At 47.6% G+C, this 7,849-nt stretch overlaps 1 protein-coding gene across 1 annotated transcript in view; it reads right to left on the reverse strand.

Annotated features, from left to right (window-relative positions):
- Positions 1-256: 256 nt before the first annotated feature.
- CD36 (CD36 molecule) overlaps positions 257-7,849 on the reverse strand; it is a 100,115-nt gene continuing 92,522 nt past the window's right edge. Inside the window, 1 exon segment of the mRNA XM_015424134.1 lies at positions 257-296. The gene's annotated coding sequence lies outside the window, so the exon portion shown is untranslated.

Here is a 7,849-nt window from a genome sequence, read left to right on the forward strand (position 1 = left end):
TTCTTAAATCACTTTCTATAGGTTTGCTTAAGTTTCTGTATACTCTTATCTTTTTACCATAGTTTCTATTTAACTACAAGAGATTAATAATACCAAAAATATTATTACTTTAAACTATGCATTTATATTATACCAGTCATACAGTTTTTTCCACGTCTTTTGAAATGTTGGGTCTGTTGTCCCTCTCATCAACGATGACAGTTTGTCATTTTCATCCGTCTCCAACAGTTTATTCACATATTCTTGCTTCTTTGGTGCTTCCATTTGTTTCCAATATTTTGCATATAATATTCTTGCTGCAGTAGATAAATGTACTATCAAATATCTATCATCTTTATCAAAATCCTTTGGAAATATGTTTAGTAGTAATATTTCCAGCAAAAATGGTATTTTAGTTCTCAATATCTCTTGCATCATCTAGTGGATCCATTTCCAGTATCTCTTTGTTACATCGCAAAGCCACCACATATGATAAAATGTACCTATCTTATTTTTACATTTCCAACATTTATCTGAACAATTTTCATTCTGCTTAGCAAGTTTATCTGGTGTAATATACCATCTATAAAACATCTTATACATATTTTCTTTATATGATTTCTTAGTCATTTTAATGTTTTTAGACCATATCTGGTCCCACTCTCTACAAATAATATTATGACCTACGTTTTGGGCCCATAGAATCATTTTTTGCTTAACTGATTCATCTACCAGCAGATCCTCTAACAAAATTGTATAGATTTTCTTTATCAGTTTATTATCCGAAAATACAAGAATGTTTTTCTAATTCAGTTAGTTTGTCATTAAAGCCAGTCTTTTTATCTTTATCATAGATAGATTCTAATTGCATTTCATTCCACCAAGACAAGTGTTCTGGCAATTTCTTTATTATCAATATATTAGCAATTTGCAATTTCAGCAGGGTTTTTTTGTGCACAGCCTTTCCCTTGTTTTTGTATTTTGCTGTGAGATCTCTTTTGCGTATTGCCTCCCAGCCCGGTGTCAGAAAGCAGCTGTGCCTTGTCTCACCTGCTCAAATCATAGGGCCCCGTTCCCAGTCCAACCTGTGGAAACATTCCTGCACTCTCCCCAGTGACGCCTGTGTGGCAGAGTGCCAAGCATTCCACACCCATGTTCACAGGGGCACAAATACCCAACACCTGTTTTCCTCCATTCTCCACAGGCACCTGCAAAGGGTGCACCCCACTTTGTTGCCACCAGAAGAAGGATTGGTGGGCAGTGGGAGGACCCTCTCAGCAGGGACAAGTGGAGGGGGAGCAGGAGGCCCATCCAAGCAAGGCCCCCACGCTCTGGGTGTCATGGTTGGAACCCCATGGCAGGCCACCCTCCACAAGGTCATGCTCCCAGGGAATGCCAACAGTGCCACCCAAAAGCACAAGGGAGAGGGCTCAGGAAGCACTTACTCACCTTATCAGTGAGATTATTGCTGTGGGTGGCCAACCCTTCTCCCTTGTGGAGGATGTAGCCTTTCACTGGCTGCTGCTACACCTGGCTCCCTGGTACTCTGTCCCCTTGTGGAGGACCGTGAGCTGGTGAGTCATGCCCACCATGCATCCCTCTGCAGTGGTGCTGGTCAAGGCGGAGCTTTCCAGAGGACAATGCCAAACCGTCCATTTCACCGTGGACCTCTGCAGCAGCTGGCATGGTTACCTCTCCCTCACCACCCACCTGGAAGACCTCACCATCCAGACTGTTGGGCCTAGGCCACAGGAGAGGACAGTCCTGCCCCCTGTCTAGAAGATGGTTCTGTTCCATGTGCGCAGAGGATGGATGAAGACCACATGGCTGCGAACACTGCCACCATGATTCAGAGTCCAATCTAGCTAGTGGGTGCCTCAGCTGAGTACCCACATCCATTACATCCTCTCTGCTGCCATGTGGGTACTTTGGAGAGTCCCTGTCAAAATTCTCGGGGTGCCCACTTTCCATCTATCTTTCGTATATTGGCTGCATGTTTTAGCCCTGGGTGGGGGTTGTCACACTTTGGGGTTTGGGTGCCAGTGGTGGACTCATGGCATTTGGGCCACCACATTGACTTCCTTCTCACGGCTTTTGAGCTACCATGCCTACTTCTGTCTCAGGGCTTTGACCCACTGCATCTAATTTCATCTCAAGGCTTTGACCCACCAGGTTTATTTAGAATGACAGAGTTGGAGGAGACCTCCAGGGTTATCTAGTCCAACTCCCTGCACAATGCAAGAAATTCACAACTACCTCCCCCCGCACCCCCAGTGACCCATGCTCCATGCCCAGGAAATGGCAAAAAAAAATCCCAAAACCCTCCAGGATCACTGGGGGCCAAACTGGCCTGGAGAAAATTGCTTCCTGACCCCAAAGTGGCGATCGGCATTTTCCTGGGCATGTAAGGAAGGGTCACAAGAATTAAGCACCGAGGCAGCTCTTCCTGCTCTCCCTCACATGATCTACCAAAGTGCACAGAATCAGCATTGCGGCCAGATGGCCATCTAGCCTCTGCTTAAAAACCTCCAAAGAAGGAGAGCCCACCACCTCCCAAGGAAGCCTGTTTCACTGAGGAACCACTGTAACTGTCAGGAAGTTCTTCCTAGTGTTTAGTCAAAAACTCTTTTGATTTAATTTCAACGCATTGGTTCTGGTCGGATCATCTGGGGCAACAGAAAACAATTCTGCACCATCCTCTATATGGCAGCCGTTCAAGTACTTGAAGATGGTTATCATATCACCTCTCAGTTGTCACCTCTCCAGGCTAAGCATACCCAGCTCCTTCAACCTTTCCTCATAGGACGGTCTCCAGACCCCACACCATCCATTTCAGAGCTTTCACCCACCACGTCTACTTCCATCTCAGGGCTTTCATTCACCATGACTATTTACTTATCAGGGCTTTAAGCCATCATCTCTACTTCCGTCTTCAGGGCTTTGACCCACCACGACTACTTCCATCTCAGGGCTTTCACCCACCATGTCTACTTATCAGGGCTTTGAGCCATCATGTCTACTTCCGTCTCAGGGCTTTGACCCACCACATCTATTTCCATCTCAGGGCTTTCACCCACCGTGTCTACTCTGTCTCAGGACTTTCACCCACCATGTTTATTTACTTATCAGGGCTTCAAGCCATCAGTCTACTTCCTTTTCAGGGCTTACAGCCACCACTTCAAGATATGCCATTGCACACCTTGGGGTTTGGCTGTCAGAGATGGACTCAGGGCTTGGAGCCACCATGTTTACATATGTCATAACATGCATTGGGGTTTGAGTGTGAGGGGTAGACTCAGGGCTTTCAAGCCATCATATCTACTCATGGCCAATGCCAGACTTTTTTGCACCCTAGGCAAGGCTAACTACTTGCCCCCCCCCCCATCTTAGCAATTTTCAAAAACAGATGAATTGTAGGAAATTTGTATATTTAATTTGGGCCCCCCCCACACTAAAAGCAGGACTTCTTCCAGCTCCCTTTGTAGAGAGACATGCAAATTGATTGAGCATTCCCAGCAACTTGAGTGCCAAAAGAGCATTCTCTCTTGTTGACTCCTGCTAAGTCTTCTAGGAGCTGCACAGGCTATTTTTCAGCAGTCAGTTTAAGAGTGCTTCCTATGTGACAGTAGAGCAGCTAGATTCGAGCCCAGCAGCGCCTTCAAGACCAACAAGATTTCCCACGTCCCTTCCTGCCCTCCCTTCTCCTGATCATCTGCCTAAGTTCACACAAAGAAAGCAAGGTGCCATGCAAAATGTCGGAGAAGATCAGTGCAGGGGGGGAAAGTGGGCAAAACCAGTGGAGGGGAGGGGAAGGGGGGTGGAAAGAAAAGGGCGGCCAGAGAAGAAAGAAGAGCTGAGAGGAAGGAAGCTGGTGGAGCCCTCCCTGCAATGGAGGGAGTGAGGTGGGAGGGTGGGGGGCGGGAAAGAACTGCAGATGCACCATGAGGCTCCTCCCTCCCCAGAGAAGGCAGCCGGACGGGCGAGGGACCCTGAGTGAGCATTCACCCTTCCTGCAGGCAGGTGGCCCTGGTACACCCGGACAGGCCCTCCTGTCAGCAGCAGCCCAAGTTCAACGCCTCTGTCCCCATCCCGCCAGGAGCCCACCAGCCGGCCGTGACATCCCTGCCCCACGGTGGAGGCAGCTCAGGGTTTGCAAAGCTGGACACTTGCAGCGGCATCACCTCAATGCCCCGGTGGCTGCGGCTGGCCAGCCGTGCTGGAGAAGAAGGAGGGAAGGAGAAGGTGTGGCGGGAGATGCATACCCACCACCACTACCGGCATGCAGGGAAGGAACCATGTGGCACGCTGGGGGCGCCTCGTCCAACACACTGGGCTGGGCAGCAAGGGTGGCTGCTTTCTGCTGGGATCCGCTGCCTAATGAAAGAGTGGCTCCCACTCCTCGGTGCCACCGGTGCCACTGCTCTCCCTCCCTGCAGCCCAAGGGGGGCGCCCAGGGCCCTGCGGCCGTGATGCATCTCCTGGCATGAATTGAGAAGTGCTTTCATGAGGGAGGGGCGGGGTGGCAGGCCAGCGCAGCCCCCCTTATATGGTGGCACACTCTAGGCAATTGCCTAACCTGTTTCTATGGACAGGCCAGCCCTGCGTCTACTTCCATCTCAGGGCTTTGACCCACCACATCTACTTCCTTGTCATGGCTTTGTCCCATCACATCTACTTCCATCTCAGGGCTTTCACCTACCATGTCCACTTCCTTCTCAGGGCTTACAGCCACCACTTCAACACTCATCATTGTACACTTTGGGGTTGAGTGTCAGTGGGCGACTCAAGGCTTGGAACCACCACATCTACATATGTCATAGGATGCTTTGGGGTTTGGGGGTGGATTCAGAGCTTTCAAATCACCATGTCTACTTCCATCTCAGTTTTGACCCACTACATCTACTCCTGTCTCAGGGCTTTGACCCACCATATCTACTCCCATCTCCGAGCTTTGACCCACCATGTCTACTTCAGTGTAGGGAGTTTGACCCACCATGTCTACTCCCATCTCAGGGCTTTCAAGGTGCCCATCACATCCACTTCCTTCTCGGAGCTTCCAACTACCACTTCAATATATGTCATTGCACACTGGTTTGTGTTTGGGTGTCAGGGTGGACTCAGGGATGGAGCCACCATGTCTACATACATCATTCCATGCTTTGGGGTTTGGGTGTCAGGGCTTGGAGGCACCATGTCTACATACATCATCCTATGCTTTGGGGTTTGGATAGCTCGGCTTGGAGCTACCACATCTACTTACCCTATTGCACACTTTGGGGTTTGGGTGTCAGCCGTAGACTCAGGGCTTTCAAGCCACCACATCAACTTCCTTCTGGGCTTTTGAGCCACTGCATCCCTGCCCCGTGGTGGAGGCAGCTCAGGGCTTGCAGATCAATCAAGCAGACTACAATCAAGAGCCAGTTTGGTGTAGCGGTTAAGTGTGCAGACTCTAAAGACTAAAGGCTATGGTCACACAAACCCCTTGCCGCGCGGGTTTTCCCGCAGTAATTACATCCGGGACATCCATGTCGCTTTGATGGTGTTCAGACGGTCCCTCTGCATCCCGCTTTACTTGCGTGAGTAATTGTTCACACAGCCGCGCCGTCCCCGCGATTGCGGGGTTTAAAAAACAAACAAACCCCCCCCTGCGCATGCGCTCATCTATCAATAAACAATGTGGTTAAACAGGCGCTTGGTCGCTCGGGCGCTGGTGCGTACATACACACAAACAACCCCAAAAAACAAAATAAAAGTGAGCACCCGTTTGAGCATGCGCATGACTTTAACCAGAAACAAAGAAAAAAAGGGGGGGAAGCGCTATCACGGCGGATCGATGTCCAGATACCAAAGAAGCTAATATAAAGCGCAAGATAGAGGGAAAACACCAGTTCCAACAGGGGTCAAAAAAACGCGAATAAAAGAGCAAAAACCGCGGGACTCTGCCGGCTTCGGGGCGGGAGGCGGGATTGCCTATATAGACAGGAAACTTTAATGCGGGAGAGATCGGCTGCGAGTCCCGCACTAAATGTCCGTGTGACCGGACTATAAAGACTCTCACTTTACCTTGCCTCAAAGGGGAAACACCTATTAGAATGATGAAAATGTGTTCATGGAAATATGTTCGCTACCCTTTCCTACTCCCCACCTCCTAATCCCCATTGTTTCCTCTCTAATCAGTTCATTTTGCCCAATTGACCTAGATAAAAAGAAAGAATGAACCTGAGCTGTTGATTGGGTTCAGTGTGTTCCCTCACTACAAACAGGGCCTTTGCCTAATCACCTCAGGTACATTGGGTTACCTCCACACCTGAGCCGCCCACTTCAGTTTGGAAATCACCACCACTGGCATGCTGCTGAATTTGGCAATCAGAGAACAAGACAGAGAACATCCTGATGTTTCCCATAACTTACTTGCTCAAGCCAGTGTTAGAAACGGTACAGCACACAGTGGAAGACCATTCTGCCTGGCATTCTGTTTGTTCCTTGAAAACCATTTAGACAAGTATCTCTGAGGCAGCGATATGGATTCAGCATTCATTTGAGGCAGGGAGATAACCGAATTCAAAAAGAGATACCCTGAGTCCTGTGCTGGATGCTTCAAGGGAGCTTGTCATGAATTCAGGGCATGTTCTCTTAAGACCCAAAGCCTTCAATTCTGTTTCTCCAAGGCATTCCTGTTACTAAGTGTTAATGCAGCTATGAACACGGGGTTTTGGTTTTACTCCTGTTTCTGTTGGCTTAACTCACCCTGCAGCTGGTGTTTGCTTGACAGCAGTTTGTAGGGTTAAGCATTTGTCCTACACATGCTGAATGTGTTCATTTCTCAGGAATCAAATGACCACACCAGAAGCTAAACAAGATGTGAAGCGTACCATTTATTTTGGACTCCTGTTCCTCCAGCTACAAAAAGCAGGTGCATTTTATAAATCCATGGCTAAACAAAAACAGTGTTCGTGGCTCTTGGGGGGGGGGAGGGAATGCATTGATATTTTTAGCAAATTAGCATCTTTAAATCTAAAATAAATCCCAGCAGGATCTGGGGTATAAGTTTCTGAAAATTAAAGCTCCCTTCATCAGATATCCCAAATACTCCCAAAAATCTTGTTAGTCTCTAAGGTGCTACTGGACTGGACTCTAAGTTCTACTGCAGGCCAAACTGTAGCATTCCAATCTTGTCGTATGTGGACAATGCAGTTCTCTTGTCATATGCAAGGGTGGGATCGGGAAGATCATTAAATAATTTCTCTGAGTTTTGTTCAAAGGAAGGTCTGTTGTGGAGTTTGCTCAAATATCTCTTGAAGCTAGGACATGGTTGTTTGCTTTAAAGTTACAGCTTAATGTGTTGTTTTTTTGTGCAGAGGGATACTTAACTGTTTTGAAGCAAGATTCTTATAGTCCTCCTAGCACAAAGCTCTTGATTATGGTTAATCATCATATATGATTAGAGAACTCTGGAATGTGGAGGCTATTATCATAATAAAAGTATTAAAGATATTGATCATGTTAGCATGGTGACTCAAGGTTGTCACACTTGTTCATCTCCGTTTTTTGGCATTCCTCCCCCAAGATGTTTGTATTCATATACTTTTTTGTCACTCCCATGACTTTTAAGAGACGTTTTCTTGAAAGATTAAATGCCAACACTTCTATGGTTATAAAAGTTAGATATATTAAGTTACCTTATTCAGAAAAGGCATGTTTGTGTTTCTCTAGGTCGATTGATTCTCTAGTGCCTAGGTTATTGGAATGTCCTTTTCATGCCCGTGATCCTTGGAGGTGCTAGCGCCCTGAAGGAGTAAGCCTCCTGGATGAATAATGCCACTCCTCCCCCCTGCCCCTGAGTCCATGATTGGTGGACCAAGAAACGGGG

Source organism: Gekko japonicus, unplaced genomic scaffold, assembly GCF_001447785.1.
Source record: "Gekko japonicus isolate JY-2015 unplaced genomic scaffold, Gekko_japonicus_V1.1 scaffold1260, whole genome shotgun sequence".
NCBI classification, from domain to species: domain Eukaryota; kingdom Metazoa; phylum Chordata; class Lepidosauria; order Squamata; family Gekkonidae; genus Gekko; species Gekko japonicus.